Raw genomic sequence first — 18,956 nt, 5'->3', positions numbered from 1 at the left:
TGGCTGTTTGTTCTCCTGCCACCTTGCTCTCTGGGGAAGCCAGGCCTTTTGGTCCTTCCTCCCTGTTGTGCATCGCACGGTGTCTCTGCCAGGCATCCCTGCTGCTCTGCTCCTTAACCGTGAGTGTGGGGTCTCTGCTGAGGCTCTGTTACCTGTTCTTAGGCAAGGGACGCTCAAGCATAAGACGTGATGCTGCTCATCGTATCCTTAGCAGGCACTATTGTACCGTGACGGTTAGAGAAATAAAACAGTCATCATCGTCCTGTACTCATCTGGTCCTGACTTGCCCCGGATGGTAACACGAGCCCTGGAGCCAATTTGGTAGTTTGAGCTCAGGTAGGGCTGTATGGGACAGCGATAGATGTGATACCTGCACTCCAGGTTCCTGTTTGAATTTACAGTGCGCATGAGGATGCTTCGTGGGTCCTGGGAGGCTCTCCATCTCCTGCTCTGTTACCAGGAGGATTGCCTTGGCTGCTTCCCTGCAGATCCTGAATCTACTGAATGGCTCGGATGTGTAACACTCACCTAAAGACTGTTTGGGGGGTTTGGGCGAGGGGTCAGGTTGTTTTGTTTTGCTAATCAATTTCTACTTTTCTCCCTACCCTTTACTTAGTACTTAAAGTATTTCTATTTATGTTTACATTTATTAAGTGACTAGTGGTGAGCCGCTGTCTTGTGCTGTCCTATCACACCTGTTAAAAATTACACCTGTTTCTTGTAGATAAGGCAAGAAACAAATTACTCTGGAGTGCCTTTCTCTGACATTTCATTTGTCTTCTAGATTGTGCAAGGGTAGTTACCTTCATGCCAAAATTAATTGTGGACAACTCTGGAATTGCTTAATCTGTCAGAAGCAACAGGAGAAGAAAACATCTGTATTCAGTGCTGAAGGGCTGGTGAATAGGGAACAGACGGGAGTTTTCCAGGCATAAACAGGAGTTTGCTCATTCCTATATTCAGCTGTTTTTCAGAACTTCTGTTGAAGTTGATGTTATTTCTGCTTTCATCAAAATTGCTTGACTGAATCTTACATTACCAGGGTCACATTAGCAGGTGGTTGAAGAGTTAAACCAGTTTCCCTTTTTTTCTACAGTAAATTTAATTACAACATACGCAATGCTTACAGCAAAACTATACCCTTATTGGGTTACTCTGTTTCTAGAAGAAAATGATATTTAAGAGAATAAAGCTCGTATTGGCTGAATATCATCTTACAATCTAAAGCATGTAACTGGTAACTACATAAATTACTGTTATATTCTCACCACAGTTTCAAATGAATGACCTTATTCCTCTTAAAACCATTACTGTATGTCTTTTTTACCAGTAACGGTGTGTGAGGGACTGCTCTCTGTTTCCTTATGCCGCTGTGCCAAATACTCCCTTCAGTTTAAGTGCAGACACTATCTTTAAACTGTATTTATTAGCTTGGAATGAGTTGAAATCTGTAGGTGGGGTTGTGGCTTTCCTTGCCCTTTCCCCTGCGCGTGCCACGCGATGTACCCTCCGTCTGGTGGCGGGATTACAGCGGAGAAGGAAAGGATCAGGACTGCATTTACAAGAATAAGTAAAAGCCTTTCATTGACTGTTAATTTAACAAGGTAATATCTCTGCAGCCAGAAATTAAATTGTTAGCCTGAGATTTTTCTAGAATAGGTTTCTTGTATTTTTTAGAATAGTTTTCTATATAGTATAGCAAGCAAGAGGGGCTTAAACATATTTTATTATGTCCTTTTCCTTTCATCAGTGTAAATCCAGGCGGGGTTTGGCTCAGTGTTTGCAATACTCCAGACCCCTTTGGGTCTCCATCTCTTTACAGAAGCACAGATCTCCTGTGGTGTGGCATGCAGCGGCCATCCAGTGAACACATCAGGTGGAGGGTATTTCTGTGCCATCTACTGCTTCTGTTTGTTTTAACTGTGATCTCATGCCTGAGCTAGAGGAGTGCTGCTGCAATTCCTTCAGCATCCAAAACCCCGTGTGTGTTGACTATCTTCTAGTGGGTCTGTGCTTGCTGAAGCCGCCGCCACGTTCCCGCAAGAGAGGGGACCCTGAGGGCAGCAGAGCTGGCCAGCAGCAGATGACATTTCTGTCCGGGTCCTGCACCGCGGGGAAGGTTGGGTTGCGCCGCTGCAGCTCGCTAAACATCGGATCAAAGTGCGAGACCGCTGTCCCTCTGTGCGACTTTCTCACTACCTTAATTTTTTTTTAATATCCTATAAAGCAGAATTGCCAATGCCACATGGCAAAATGATTCATCTTCTCGCTATTGTTACTTGCTCAAACAGTGAAAGTAATTATATTAAAATAGGGAATACTTTTAAAATGTGTTATCTGACTCCTGACTGTTCTTGGGTCACTTCTGCCACATTCTCCTTTGTAATCCTAACAGCTAAAGTATTTTTTAATAAAAGCTGAAAATCTGACATCATCACAGTATTCCAGGAGCTAAGGCTTGAGAGAAATGCAAAATAGATGGTTAGAAACTTCTTATTTCTTTCTGTAGGCATTTCTATAGGAATTAGAGAATAAAGCTGAGGGGAGAGGCTCCACTGTGAACCATACCTGACATTTCAAGTACTCTTTGCTTGCTCAGTAATAGCAACTTCATTCTGTAAAAATCCTGCCGATAGTTTATAACGTTACACTGATGTGCCTTAAAATGCGCGTTGTTAATAGACAACGGTGCCTTGGCAGCTCGTTGTGTCTTGCGCTTTTGCTCGTCCGCTCCAGCTTGTGTTTATGAAATTGTTAAAGCTTTATTTTATATGTTTGAAGCACTGCCTGGACCTTTTTTGGGGGATGTGCCAAACACATTCTGAGTGAGTAATAATAGCATTAATATAGCCAAGAAATCCAAAACACTTCTGAATTTTTCAGTTACCACTGTGCCTATGTTAAGAGATTGGAAAAAAAAAATACAATGCTAAAATTCATGTCTTGTTGATAGTCTCCTACTCTCCAAAATAACTTATTACATAGTGTCTCCTTATGTTCATGTGTATGATGCCATATTTATTCTGCATTCATCAGCTGACAACTGCAGCCATTAATTTAATAATGTTTCTAATGCTGTGCTTAGCAGGAATTATTTGATAATCTGAGCTGTAATAATTGGAAATACTTGCTTGGAGGTGGGTAATCAGATTATGTTCATCTATCTGTCTATTTCAGGGTTTTTAAAGCTTTTTATGTAAGTGACTTCTGTGGTTTAGGGTATATCATTTTTGTGTTTTCATTATATAGGGAAGATACATAGAAATTAAGTAGTTAGGTTGTACTGAGAAAGGCGACTAGAATAAAATATTTTGTTTGCCATTGGTCCACCTGTTATTGGAGGGTGGGCAAAATACTGGTTTGTTTGCTGCTAAGAATTTTGTACAATAATGGTTCACAAATGCATTCTCTAGTATAAACAGGTCTCTGTTGGAAAAGATAAAATTAGTGTTGTTTTTCAGCACTAGAAGCTTTTTGAAGCATTCTGCAAAAATTGCTTTCCATAAGGGCTGATATCCGATAGAATTTTGTAACATGTATGTCTTTATCACATTGTGGATCTGATGAATATGAAGATAGTACATAGACAGGCTTTGATTAATTTAAACTTTACCCTTTTGTGGTTCCATAACTTTCTGGGTTTGAATACAGGGGCACAGCTTTGCTCTGTAATTAACCCAGCTAGGCAGAGTTCAGTGTATGTGAGGTGATCCAGTAATTTTTTTATCTTTGGAGCTGACATTAAATTTTTGACCTGTTTGAATAGTGGGTGTTTTTTCTTTCTTTCTTTCTTTCTTTCTTTCTTTCTTTTTTTTTTTTTTTTTTTTTTTTTTTTTTTTTTTTTGTGGCTCTGAAAATCCTCCTGTAATCATCTTATTTCCAAAACATACGAAGGAGCCATGAACTTAAATATCATCAGTAGCCTTGGTAGTGTCTCTGTGTCTTGGAAAATACACATCTTCAGTACATTGAAATCCAAATACTCAAGGAAAAATAATCTTTGCAAATGGCAAAACCAGGTATTGCTTTTGTTTATTTAAACTTTTTAGTTGGTAACAAAATGTCTGTTTTTCTCCCTTTCAATCTTAAAAATTCACTAGTGCAGATGCGTCTGTATTGTAAAAGCGTATGTCGGTTATTGAAGCTGCTCTGGTTGTGGGAGATAGTCAACTTCATGAAGTATAGAGACCACCTGGTCTTATTTTATGTCGTCTCCTGGTTACTAACTGAGATTTTAACCTGGTTGCTGGAATTGTGCAGTTTATTTTATCTCATTAAGAGCACACCTTTAAAAAAGTCAGGCCCATTCAGCTCGAAGGTTTTGATGTGGTGATTTCATTCAGGAAACAGAATAGTCGGTGCCTGCTGTGGGGTCTAGAGAAATGCTGGATGTGGACTTGTGTGCGGTGGTGGCTTGGTAAAAAAATTATAATCAGTCTTAGGGAGCTGACTTACTCCAGAAAAATACTTCGTTAGCTAGTTGATGAGCTGGATTAACAAATACATAGTGTTTAAAATGTGTAAATAAGCTCAGCCTGTTTTGATTGAGGTGGGTTCTTTGTTCCATCAACAGAGCTGAATGAACAGTAATTTTCACATGGAGGGCAAAGGAGTGGAGGGCTGGGGACAAGAATCCCGTTAGTGGAAACAGCTGCAGCTGGACACGCATGAGTTTGTACGGTGAATTTCCGGTACTGGTAAGGCAGGAGCGTATTTGAAGGCAGAGCGTTTGGTACGTCTCTTGAGACTTTGGGCTGAGGCCTGAGCAGGTGGAAGAGGATAAACTGTTTGGGTACCGTTGTCTCGCCCTTAGAAACACACGATGCTGTGGACTTGCCAGTCTTCCATGGGAAAATTTTATAACCGAGGAAAAAATTGTCCTCGAAACTAGCTACTTCATTCTTTAATAAAACTCCTACATATGTGACCCAATTCTCAGTGCTCATAATTCTTAATTCAAGATTTTATTTATTTATAGGTTGAAATGTGGATCTAATATTAACCATCCATTAAAAAAAAAACAAACCAAAAAAACAAACACTTGGCTGTGCTGTGGGTAACTTGATTAATTCAGTTTTCCCATTGCTGATAGGTATACTAAATATACAGCTAGAGAGGGTGATTTTGTTGATGATTTAAGAAATGCATCCTGGCAATGTAGTATTTAGTAAGCTATAAAGCTATTGTTGTCTTCATATAAATGTGTCATTAAATCACGTATCTTAATAATAGTGGCCAAGGTGAACATAAGATAAGACAATGCAGAACAAGATTATTCTCGTTTCCCATTTCTTAACTCTTTAAATGTTCACATCGGCCTCTGGATATCAAAGTTACACAAAATCTTAGGATTTCTTTTTTTTTTTTTTTCTTTAAAAAAAACCCCTTAAATAAAGTGCTCTTTTGTTCCTCCAAAATAGAGGTGCCCTGTTAGTCATGAAGAGTATGAATGATATTGTTAAATAAAATTTAGAACCTCATTATCAAGGTGGAATAAGTTTTCACCCATTTTTGTAAGAACATGTGCCTTTTGCTAGCCTACAGAGCAAACTTGTGGGCACAGACTGCCAAGTTATCTCAGGTGACATCGCTTTTATCTAAAATTTTAAAACTTGAGTACAAGGTGGCAAAAGACTTTCCAGCAGCTAGGCTATTCCTCTCCCTGCTCACCATCTGGATATTGTGAGTAAATTGCTTTTATAAGCCCATGCTTCAGGAGTATTTCCTCTTGTGATGTGAAGGGATGGGCGAAGCGTATGAGCTCCAGCTCCCCTGTCAAGTGATTTCTTTATTTCTCTACTCAAAGTGTATTTGCCTCATCACTCATTTATTCAGTCCCAGGGGTCAAATACGTTATATTATTTGTTTGCTGATCCTTAGTACATTGAGTAATGTGTTACGGTGGAACACTGGGCTGGAGTGGACAAGGGATGTTTCAGGGGTGAAATGTGGTAAAGGAGGAGAGCAGATGTGAAGCCATCAAAGACTGAGGTTACCAAAGAACAGTTTGTAGTGGGAAGAGGAGGATGGTGAGGAGAGGTAGTAAAAAAACAAAAAAAACCAAAAAAAAACAAAAAAAAAAAACAAAACAAAAACCCAAAACTGCAACAAAGAATGATAAAACAAATATGTGAAATGAGGTGACCCCCCAACACACAACCCAAAGCCAAAGCAAATTACAAAACCTCAGGAAAAAGAGGAGCTATAGGCAGGATTTGTCGGTATAGAGTTCACTGAGAAAGATAAAGCAGCAAAGAGTTTTTTCTTGAAAATAAGGATTTTATTTTAATTCACAGTAACAGGCAGATATTTGGGTGACTGTAACCTTTTTGCTCTCGCTCTGTGTATAGCAAGACTCTGCATTTCTATAGTGTTACTGCCCTTAGCCAGGGAAATTTGCCATTGAAACAGTATCTAAAAATGTTCTCACATGCAAATCAAAACAGAAGCTTAAGTCTTCTTGCTTCCCTAAATCCTGTAGGCACTTCGGAAGATATTGCTTACATAAATATCACAGCTAATGCTGTATTTTTTTTTGACAAAACGATTAACTTCACTGAAAATATGCTTAGCATCTTCCCTTGTGTTCTGTGTTACAATGATTTCAGATAAAGTGGATTTCTAAGCTTAACCACATGTGATATTTATTTTAATTGGCGATCAGATTAAATAAAATCCGCAATTTGTTTCATTCAATAGTGCATGCATTTCCAGATCATTATTTTTTTTCAGTAGCAAGACTCATGATAATGCAGTTTTCCTACTCCTTTTTGCTTTCTGACATGCCCTGAATTGCTCAGGTCTCATAGTAATTGTTGCTTGTGCTTAAAATTAAGTTTTAATTAAAAGCAACTTGATTAAGCACCTAACCAAAATTCAGGTCAATAAACGCTATCCGAGTTGTCTTTGTCTCTGCCCTGGAAGAAATGGAAGGAGTTGGTCTAAATTAGGGTGTATGTGTTTTGGTTTAAAAGGAACTGACTTGGGTGTGGTACAAATGGGGGTCGATGGAGAGCTTGCAGTTTGCGCTGGGTGACATGTTCCTGTTTTGTGGCTGTGGGGGAACGGAAACCGCTTGTGAGCACGCTTTCAGCCGGCAGAAAATGCAGAGAAGGAAAAGCCTCCAATGATTTCACATTAAACAGGACAACTACTTCAATATAATGCCTGCATATGACTTTGTAGCACTTGTATAATTTTGATCAGTTTATTAAAATAAATGCATGCAAATTCCTTAACTTGCTATTACGATATTACGATGTGTTGCTCTGAAGAATAAATATACATGAGTTGTTGAGTCTTTCACTGTCATATTTTTCTCTTTTGGGCAGAATTCTGTTTGCAGTGAAAGCAGCAGTGAATGTACAGCAACGTGGGCTGTTAATCTGAACCATTTGGGGTGGGTGGAGGAAGAAGTTGAAGAACGGGCACCATACACCTTAGACTGCAGTGGAACTGTTACTGTGTTCCCATGTTTACTAAGAAAGGTAGATTTGTTTTCTGAAGATTTCCAGTAAAACTCAATTCAATTTATTTTTAATTTCCCAAAACAATAGATTTTATAGACACCTATATTTTAGTGGCAATTGCTTCAGGTTTAGTTACTATTGTCAATTTTTGCTTTTTTTTTTTTTTTGGTCTGTTTATGCTTTTTTGACTACCTATACTGCCAAAGCTGTAGTTTTACTTTTTTTTCCTCCTTTGATTAAAAAATCTGAAGCAGCTTGCCTAAATATACTTAGACTTCCAACCCCTTATTAGTTTTTCCATGTCAATATTTATCCTTTTTATGTGTCAGTGAATGTGTCATATGTATTAATGTCAGAGAATTTTAAGAAACTTGGGATGAAATGTTGTGCCTGCATAATCCTCATAGGTAATTTGTTATTGAGAATACGAGTATCCATGTCATGGTAATAACAAATAGCCCATCTGCCTCCCAGAGTTCCTCCAGCCAGTGGATGGTTTAATAGATGACTTTGTCTTCCTAGTAGATATAAGGAGCAGTGCAGGATGACCATGCAAATATTTTTTTTCTGCAGTGTAAACAACATGACCCTGTTCTGTACATGCATACCCAGTGAAAGCCTGCTCCGCCGCTGCATTTCTGAATCCTGTTTTGTGTCTTTGTGTCTGTGTGTAGCTTCCTTAATACCACATATTAAGAGCAAACTCAGATTCATAATATCTTTGCACAAAGAAACACAAGAAAATATACCAGAATTTACCATTGATGTGTAATGATTCTGCTTTTCTTTGGTTTGTTTTTTTTTCAGTTTTTTTTTTTCTTTTTCCCCAAACATTTAATTGATACTGCAGCTTTGGAATAAAGCATTTTCCTCTTTACTGCCTAGCAACAGCTACCCCCCTCTGGCCATCAGGTTGAAGCATTGCACTTCTACAATAGCCCATTTGTACTTGCAGTAAGCAATTCAGGTGATTGCACATTAAAGTATGTTGAATACTAGGGGGCATTTCTCAGCCTTGATTCCAATTCCTGAACATCTGCATATCACTGTTGTTTTTCTTTTATTTGTGCTTTACTCGCTTAAAAATGGGCTTTGAAATTTTACTTTGATTGTAAGAGAGGCTCAAAATGAAGTCGGTCATTTAAGTGTTACTCCATGAAACCACCACCCACTGCTCCTGGGACACTTTGCGTGACTTATTTTATTTTTGGATAAAGAAGGGCCAGAAGTCCAAGAGAAGTCTAGAACAGGCAAGAAAATATGGGTTAATAGATGGGTTTGGGGAGTGAGTTACACTTTTAGGCTTGCAAAGTGAAAGGAGGGAATGCTGTATACCACAAAGTGTACAAGGAGAAGGTAGAGGAGGAGTGGGTCAGGTCCCTTTCCTCTGACATTTTTAGAAGACTCTGCTCTGCGACACTTATGCTTTGCCCTGAACGCCTAGGCATTGTGATGTGCCCCTTGAGGATGCCCTTCACTGGGGGTGTGTGGACTTCATAGAGCAACTGGTTTGGAGTTTGTGGCACAGAGACTGCTGAGAGGAGATGGCGTGTTTGTATTGGCCTTAGAAGTGACAAAAAGGAGGACCTTTTTGTATGGATCTGAAGTGGACTGTGCAGGTGGTTGTAGCAGAGAATGACTGCGAATTTGCTGGACTAAGAGCAAGCTTACAGGACTCTCCTTGCAAACAGAGCGATGGACTTGGGAAGCCAAATCTCAAAGCAGCTGCAGACTTAGATCGGTAGAGGCTTAGAACTGAGCAAGCAAATATTTTGAATTTTGCCTACTTTAAAATGTTTATCACTCTAGTTTAAATCCTCGTAAAATTTACTTTTTGAGTCAGAGCACACTTGATGCGTTGGGAGGACTCTCTTCAATGAAAATGCGCAGCCGTGGCCCGGCCAGGTTCCTGTCTGCACACACGGGTGTCCGATGAAGTGTGGCTGCACACACTGGTGTCTGATGGTGTCCGATGAAGTGTGGCTGCACACACTGGTGTCTGATGGTGTCCGATGAAGTGTGGCTGCACACACTGGTGTCCATTGAAGCCTGGTGTGAGGCAGACCGCATAACTTTGGAAGTCTCGCACTTACACTTAGTTATTTATATGGGAGCTGTTTTGGTTTTTTTTCATTCTTAGCAGTGGATTCTCAGTGCTTTGAAAATCCGACCTGTTTTGTACAGTACCAAAGGACGTGCTTGGGACCATTCCTTCTTGCAGCATGAGTGATGAAATGAGGAGGCCTCTGAGGTCAGCAGAGCTAAAAGATTCTGTGAACTTATCGAAGAGGTACAGAGGTGAAATCAGAATAAAGGACAGCAGAGGGATAATTTGGCTTTTATGGTGGCAAATGATAATCGGATACTAATCATTTATTTTTAGTGCAAGTGGCACATTCACAGTGTCCATTTGTTGGAACTGGGTTTCAGGAGGAGTGGGGACATGCTGGAAGAGGGCCAGAAGAGATCAGGGAGGGCAATCAGATATTTCAGGAGCTCTGAGGGAACAGATGAAAACACTAAAGACATTTGGCTTAAGAGAAGATCAGATGAGGGAAGGCCACAAGAGCAATCCTTAAGTATGTAAAAAAAAAAAAATTTGCAAAGAGAAAGAGATTAGTCTGTTCTCAACATCAGTGGAGGAAAGGAGAAAATAAAATGTGTTGAAGTGCAGCAGGACGGAGAGTGATTATTTAGGTCAGACAAGGAGTTTCTGTATTTGGAACCGGGTTGGAAAACATCTGCCTGGAGCGGCAGTCGGGTGAGCTGAGCCTGCCTTGAACCAAACGATCTCCTGTGGTCTTTTCTCTAGCCTCTCTTTTTAAGATTTTATGCTTGCTCCTTTGGAGAGAGCTTTTTGTGTATCCACCAGCAATTTGATTTGCTGTAGAGCATAAATAACTTCAGGACGCTGTGTTGGTTATCAGTGCTGATTTCCTCAGTTGTATATTAGAACTGAAGGGTCAGTTCAAAGATGTCAGGATTTTCAGATAAAAACAAATTCAGCTGAAATGCAGTTCAGCTGGTGAGATGGAGATTATCTGAACTAAGCTATGTGATACGACATTCATCATAATGTTTTTATTGCATAAATATGTAGAAATGGTATTGTATCCTTTTCATTTTAACTAGTACAGCTGACTGTAAATATTTTTGTAAAACATCCAAGGTGACATATCAGCTGGAAATCTCTCCAATTCCATTAGAATTGTGCTGGTAATTTAACATACACCAGTAAGAAAATGAGGCTGGTAACAGAAAGGTTACATGGCATTGTCTTGTGGCTGTCTTAGGCTTTCCTGTATATGGAGTTAACTTATTGAGATTCATGAGATAAAATTAAGGTTTTACCTTCTTTTTAATTTTAAAAATTAAACATTTATTTGGGGATTTGTCTAATTCCAAATAATCCTAAATCTTCAAATAATAGCTTTTCTAAGCATTACTAAGTTTTTCTTGGATTTCTGGTTGGCATGCCCTCTTAATTCCTCATTGTCCTTTGGGAACGGGGATATTATTCAAAAGTTAAATCATATAGTTCAAATAAAGATGTCCAGTGCCATCAGAGTAACACCTGGCATTCAATCTAATTGCTATTCAGTTCACAGTGTAACCTAATGATTGGCAATTGAAAGGAATAAAATACTGCCAGTTGAGCAGCATTGAGGGTTTGTTTTGTTTTGTTTTTTTTTTTTTTAATCAGCAGATTTTTGTATATAAAAAGCAAGATTTCAAGGGTGTTTTTTAGTCAATAGATTTTTCTGTATAGAAAAAGTGCTACTCACGTACATACAGAAACGGTCTCTTGCTGTAAGTAAATGTAGTTGTCTCCGACAGCTACCGTAAAAGGTAACGCTTGCACTTGATTATGCAGCTGGCCACATTTTATTGAGACAGTGACATATTCCCTGTGGTCTGGGAAGAAAAGAAGATTATATCATTGTGAAGTTTTGCTGGGCCACTGCTCTGCCTGTGAATGCAGGGTTATATGCAAACACTTTCAAGGTAGGGGACTGTTTTTTTTACTGTCCTCGGCATTCATTGCCCTCGGCATCGTAACCTGTTGGAAAATGCAGGGCACAGTTGTTTGGAGCTTGGGACCTCGTTCTTGCCTTGCATTAAGAGAAAATAGTAGTAAATCTCTCTGTTAAATAGTTAGATTTGAAGAAAATTATATTCCCTGTGCTGAATTTAAAACAGAGGCTAAGATACCCTTTTATGTCCAAAATGAAGGTTTAGGTCAAGTCATACAGAGCGCTGTTATATCTTCAGATATTGTACAAGTTTATCTAAAATACTTTAGAGATAATTGTGCAAAGATACATATTATGATGTTAGACAAACACACACAAAATACCATAGAGGAAAACCTGTTTTTTTGTGACTGAAACTTAGCAACTATGGAGGTTAATAAGAAAAAACTAGTGGTGGTCGTCTTACTGATTTTGAAAGAAAATGGCATCATTTTGAGAGATCCTCTTGCAAACAAGAGATTGTTTAATGGAAAATAAAGCAGTTTCTTAGCTAGATGTCTCTATTCTGCATATATTTTGAAAGAGCTTTTTTTTTACAGACAGTTCATCTGTTGAAAACAGTTTACTGTGTTAACACCAAGAAATGTATGAAGAAGTAGATTAGTCCTGCTTGTAGTAAGTATTTGAAGACTGAGAGCTCAGTGTTAGAAAGAAGCAAGATTTACTTGCTTAAAAGGAGAGCCTTTCACCTAAACCTTCCTGTAACCAAAAGGAACAATGAATCATGGCAATGACTTCTTTTGCACTCAGGTATACAGTGTAAAAGGTATCTCCTCTCTCCTCTCCACCTGGAATTAACAGTCACTGGGATTTTGAAAAGTAGCCCACTTGAGGGTCTGGAGCTGTCAGTCTCCATATTAAGGTTTCTGTGGTTCATTAACTTTTCTGAAAATGGATAGTGATTACCATGCTTTTTTTACTACATCTCCGTAATGATGGAGGAGAAATGCTAAATTACATTCTCATGTCCTTACGCTGGATAATTAAGCAAGGTGTATGTCATGGAAAAGTGAGTGCTTTTAAAAAAAAAAATAAGGATGATTTTAAATTGTGAGATGCTTTGATAACTGAAACCCACAAGTGTGAATCAGGCAATCTATTTTCTGTTCCTAGCTCTATCACTGCCTACCTGTCTGCACTTGAGTGATTTGTTTATGCTAAACATTCTTAAGCTTTTACAATTTTGTGGTTTTCATTTCTTCGGCATCTGGTTTAATATCAAAGTCAACTGCCTTTCAGATTTTGCCTACGTGATTGTAAGTGATCAAAAAGCAGTAATTTAACAAATTATTACATGCCAGCAGAACTTCAGCTAATTAGACATGCTCATAGTCCATTGCAATTTAACACATTTAAACAACCTTCGCTTTGGCCAGTGCATTTTATTATACTTTTATGCTCTGTTGATAAGCCAATTCATTCATGAAGTACTGCAGTAATCTTGATCTTTTGCCATCCCTTGTCCACACTGCAAATAAAAATTGTATTAAGAAAATCTTTATTTTTGAAAATCTGATGTATTTGGAACAGTTTCCATCAAATTTACAACTGAGATAACATGTTTTGCGTATGTTCAAAGTCTTTTTGGCTGACTTGCCAGCGATCTGAATTAAATAAACTCTTCATTTCTTTGCCCAGCAATTTCTGGACTCAAATGCTAGTGCACATATGCAACATTTTTTGGACCTCCGATGAGAGATTTTTATGACTGGCACTTGCAGATGCTGCTGATTCATGATATACTGAGAGCATTCACTGTGTTTCTTTAGAAGACCACACACAGAAGAATGAAAGAAGAACCTTCCTTGTGCTGGTGTGCAATATATACCTGGAGTTGCTTCTGAAATTTTGACTTATAATATCAGGAATTAATGAAAAGCAGAGTAAAATGATTCAGAACAGATATAAACTCATGTAATTTTAGACGGTGAACATGTGCTTGAACTTATTTTTTGAATGAAATGTATTTGCAGATGGCTTGCTTGGTGACAGATAGTTACCTTTCAAAACTTATGCCTTGTATTCATTGAGGTGGTTTCTGCAAATGTCAGTTAATGATTTGTTGGTGGATCTGGCCACATACTCTGTGTTGTGACAGTTTTCCTCCTTAGATTAGCTCGTAAGTCATATGGCTGCTTCAGTCGCTGCACTTACATAATTTTCAACAATTTTCCTTCTCCATCAATAATAAGATGTAATCAGTAGTTTTTTTATTAATAGACCATTAAAATGTGATGGACTCTTGAACTTTGAGTGAAAATACTGTTACATTAACACTATTTTAAAATACTTTAATGTTGTTTCTGTATCTGATGCTAGAATAGGCAAGGCATTGGGTTTTACCATGGGTGTTTCTTTCCAGAACAAAAGATTACATAACTTGAAGAGTTGTTGTTTAATCAACAAATACATCTGAGAGAGCCTTTTTCAGTTTGGAATGGCATGTTATTGCTGAAAAGTAAAGTGAATACTCTCTAAGAAGTCACAGATGCTCGAAGTCACAGGTACTCAGAGCTATAGATCTTTAAAAAAAAAAAATCTTCTAAGCTTAAAATAGACTGCAAGAGTAGTTAATGGATTTTGTGCCCTGTTTTTACCCTCTTTGGGATTTTTGATAGGCTCTTGTTGGAACTTATATTGGCATTCTGATGTTCTGATGCATTTGGAAGATTTGGATGCTGGCTAGATGTCAGCATAACTGACATCCAAATTTCTTAGAAAGCTTTGGAAAGCTCACCTGTGGCCAATTTATGACTTTGCAATGTTTAGTGTAGAGGAACAATGAATCAATGAATTGCTAGTTTGCCAATAAACTGGAGTCACAGAGTGGGAGAATAAGTTATTGTTCAATGCTTTCCACCATCTGCCTTGAATGTAAGTTTGGCTTGCATCCTAATGTTGGCAAGTGAGATTTGAACTATTCTCATTAGTTTTATTTAAAAAATATAAAAGGCATTTGACTGCCTGATGCAGTGGGTAGTAGCAATATGCTTGGTAGTCCTGTGGTGGGGAAAAAAGATAAAAACAAACAAAAAACCCCAACAAAATAGCTAAGCTTGGAAGCCAGCATGTGCTGAGATCTGAAGGTGTTCTTCAATCCCATGACAAAGAGCTTCTCAGGAAAGTGAGAATTGGCCTGAAGCTGTTGTGCACGTAATTACACCATGACAGGAGAGGGTACATATGGTCACCTACCCCTGCGAAGGTCTCATACCTGGGAGGACTTAATACAAAAACATGATGAAGTTTTGTTTAAACTTTTGTGCCAGCTCATGGTATAATTTTCTAGATAGACAACTCAAGTCCTTTTTTATTGGAAATACCCAAAAGCCATAATACAAATAATATGGGAAAAAAAAAAAAAAGGAAAAACAGTTCAAAAGCATTTTTCTGCTAGAGAACTGCACAACCAAATATAGAGATGGTCTGTTTTCTGACGTTGCATTTTTTTTATGATTTCATTACATTTATTCTGTGTCTACGAAAAGTAAAAGCTGTCATAAGTCATACTCCTTTGTGTTAATAGCGTGATGCCTATATTGTAGGCACTATGTAGCACTTCTAGAGTTACGCAGGTGCAGATCTGTAAATGCTCCCTTGGATAGGAAAAGTGATATGTTGTTACGCAAGAATGAATTGAGATTTAGCTATCCCGTCATTAGGACAGACCACGCATTCATCACTGCATTTTGATGAGCCATATAGAAATTTTTCTGTCAGGCAGCACCAGATGACAGCGTAGAGCTGGCAGAAAGCCCTGCCTCCCATGAGAGCTCCATCTCCAACGGAGAGGCTGCTGCGGGTGGTGAGACTGGCTGGCCAAAACCCAGGCAAAGGGAAGAAGCAGCATCATGTCACATAGTGGCTGACCCATATCTAGTGTCCAAATGTTATGTTTAACCAGAGCTTTCCATTGCTTTCACGCTGTACAGCAGTATTATTTTGTTTGGTTATGTTTTAGGACACATATCTGAATAGACTTACCTGTTAGTTTTCTCATTACTGTGGTCATGAATGAACACAGTACCAGATTTATTGTGATCTGTAACTGCCAGAAAATTAATATTAATATCAGTGCTAAAAATATGCCCAGAGTATCCAGAATGTGTAGACAGTGATGGCAGATTTGACAAAGGACATAGCACGGATCTGCTTTCTGAAGGGGTTGCTGGAGGCCTTGCAACGTAACCTGAAGAGCCTGAAGTGGTTCTGGATCCTGTCCTCCACGAAGCTGCATGTAGTCAGCTGTCACCCCATGAGAATGGTTCTCTTGCATATTCTAACCTCCTCAGAAATGTTTCTTCTCTCTTGGACTTGTATTTTTTTTTTTTTTTAATATGGTTTGGTATCAGCAGATTTGTGGCAGTAAGTTCAGACCACAGGAAATCCAATCGGGCAGGTTGGAGACCAGCCAGTTGAGCGCCCTAATTAACAGGAACATGTAATTAAAATTTAAACAGATGTGGCTTGGGCAGGTGGTATTTCCTGAATGCGTTTAGTTGGCTGTGTTTACACTCTGTATGCGATGGATACAAATAAATACTCGATCTGCAACTGCAAAAAATCCTTGGGCATATGCTGAGCAGTTGGTTTGTGTAAGTGCTGTGCTCTCGCCCGGCACCGCTGAAGCTGCCACATCTCAGGTCTTAATGGACTGAAACGAGTTCTGGAATCCTGAACATATGTAAATATTTTTAAAACTCAGCCTGGACAAAGTTTGTGGGTAGGAAAAGAGACATATGCATGGAAGCCTATAAATATAATAACCCCATATGACGTGCTTCCTGCGTTCTTTTTTTATTATCTGCTACCAGCTACTGTTGGAAACTGTGTATTAGGCAAGACAACGCTTTGTTCTGACGCAGCTTTACAAAAAATGTTTTCTGCTGAATTCATTGCGATTCTCAGTTTGAAAACAACTACTCAGCTGAAAAATCAACCCATAAAAATTCCCAAATTATATTTGTTTGTAGTTCTTACCTAAAATTCCAGTAATTGCTTTATCAACAGATTGATTGAATTGGAAGAAAACAAAGGGTAAAAATTTACAGTCAAAATTTGGGAAAAAGGGAATTAGATAACATTTTAACTCTGCAAAACTGGAATTCGGATTGTTTATTTTAACAAACCGTGGAGTGTACGTGATCTCGGACTCTCATTGGAGTACAGACATCAAAAACATCAGAAAGTAAAGGCAAGTAACTCGTGGAAATCTCTTTGAGAACATCCGATAAAGGCACAATATTATTCAGACAGTTACTGTTATACGCATTAATGTTGATTGTAACTTGAGACCGAATCTTAAGTCTGTGGTGGCTCCACCTCTATAAATTATGCAGATTTACAGCCCATTAACTTTGTGGTTATTCCCATTGATTGAACCTGAACAAGTAGCTGGACAAAATATCTTTTTAATGTGAGTAAGGGAATAAAAAATTTGGCTGACGTTATTAAAGACAGTATTGTAAATGGAAATTGGCAATTGCATTGCTATTGATTCCTACTGAGTATGCAGCCGCTTGCAAAAGTGAGAAACACAATCCCCCCAAGGGCCTGGTTCTTTCTGCTGCTTAAATCTTACTGCTATGGATCTCGCTGCTGCAGCAGTTTCACAAAGCGAGTTAATTGACAATTTGTAGAGCAGGACCATGAGGTGTTGGGATTTTTCAGGATGGACTTTCAAACAAACTTAACACGTTTCTGAATTTGTTCTGGTTTAGGAAACACTGTTTTCATATGTTATACTGTTATCCAACTAGTTTGTAGTTAAAATAATTAAATTACCTCTGACTTTAAAGTCCATGCAGCCAGTAGAATTATATGAAAGACAAGTGCAAGTCAGTCATTGGGGGAAAAAAAAAAAAAAAAAATCACAAAAAAGAAATCTTGGTGGTGATGGTGTTTATAAGATTTATCAAAGTAGTCCATTATGTGCTGATTTACTGTAAAATGTTATGTGCTTATAATTTGCAATTTGATTTTAACGTGCTATAAAGAAATTATGGAGTAAATAGTGACTGTGCTCATTTCTTTAATTTAATCAGGTATGTTATCACAAAAGTTTCAAAGATGTGCTTATTTAATTGCAAAGTGGAAAGTAACTTTACTTCTACTACTAAGGAAGCAATTATCTTATTATGTCTTCTTTCAATGCTTAATTGCTTTTATTGAAACGGAATACTACTTGTTGCAATGTGCCGTAACCTTATTGGCCTGGGATGAGTTTCTTCAATTAGTTATTCTGTTAATTTTTCTGTCACCTGAGGGAAATGCAGATATTCTGTTAATGATTGTGTTAATCAAACAACTTTCTGTATTTCTGCACTGCCCAAGTTTATGTCATTACATTACCAGGCACAGGAGAGGAAATGGGAAACTTGTAATGTACTACAGATTGGATTAACTTGTCTGGTTTGTGTAGACTGCTTGAAGACTTATTTTAGATAATTTAAAAAGATAAAATATGCAAGACAATTATTCTAATTGACAGGATCTCTGAAGTCATCTACCTAAGCCCAGTGTTCTTGTGAAGATTTTGAACTTTGTCCACACAAAGTGAATAACCTTGCTGTTGCAATGCAGCATATTTTTTTAAACAGAGGATTTCTGTTTATTTTTTAAATCCTTTGGATGTTGGAATATTTATTTCACCTATATAATGTGATGATGGGTGTTAAACATTTGAATGTAGTATACCATTTTTGAGCCATTTCTAGGCCATAGTAGGTGTTACAACTTCCCTTTTCTGCCTTTTTAAGGTTTTGATGTTACCTAGGCAGTAAGTGTTCTTTTTTTAAAGGTCTGTTGGACCACAGGATGGGGTGGAGAAGCAAGTCTTTGTGCTTGCTTTCTGTCATAAGCTTTCCTTGGTGGAGTTCTCCCTGTGGTTAGTGCAGATCCCGATGGAAGCCCTGCCGGTACCTTCAGCCGCGAGCAGCCTGCCTGCAGCTTCGCAGCTGGGATCTGAACGGCACAGGGCTCCCTTTAAAGCCCTTGGTGGGATTCTCAGATGCCTACGGCTTGCAATAATGGTTTTTAAAAGACTATGCATTATTCAGCCGTTGCTTTTGGTGTGTGCAAGGCAGCCAGGGTATTTTTAAGATTCTATTAGGGACCCTAAAGCATCTAAATATAATTGGCCTTTTTGTGAAGAGAAGGTTGTGAGCAAGAGTTTCGGGCAGTGTCAGCATCTCTGTGATTGCAGATCAATACCTCTGTGATCCTTAGTTTTGTTTTGCAGTCCTGAGAGCTTCACAGACTGGGGGGGGGGAAGGAAGAAACTTCACAAAATTCAGCAAAAGTTCAGCAGATACTCTTTAAGCTTTTTGTATTGTATTTGAATACTGCTTTTTATTTGAATAATGGTGCTTTTTATTTGTGCCCTGCTTTGTTTACATAAGTGCTTGCCTATGTAAGTATGGAAAGCCTTTAGTTGTCCCTTCAGCACATCTGT

At 38.4% G+C, this 18,956-nt stretch overlaps 1 protein-coding gene across 1 annotated transcript in view; it reads left to right on the top strand.

Annotated features, from left to right (window-relative positions):
• NAALADL2 (N-acetylated alpha-linked acidic dipeptidase like 2) overlaps positions 1-18,956 on the top strand; it is a 242,639-nt gene that overhangs the window by 26,284 nt on the left and 197,399 nt on the right. The window lies entirely within an intron of this gene.

The sequence above is a fragment of the Chlamydotis macqueenii genome, chromosome 9 (assembly GCF_036417535.1).
Source record: "Chlamydotis macqueenii isolate bChlMac1 chromosome 9, bChlMac1.mat, whole genome shotgun sequence".
Lineage (NCBI taxonomy): Eukaryota > Metazoa > Chordata > Aves > Otidiformes > Otididae > Chlamydotis > Chlamydotis macqueenii.
This window is presented reverse-complemented; position numbering and strand designations above follow the sequence as displayed.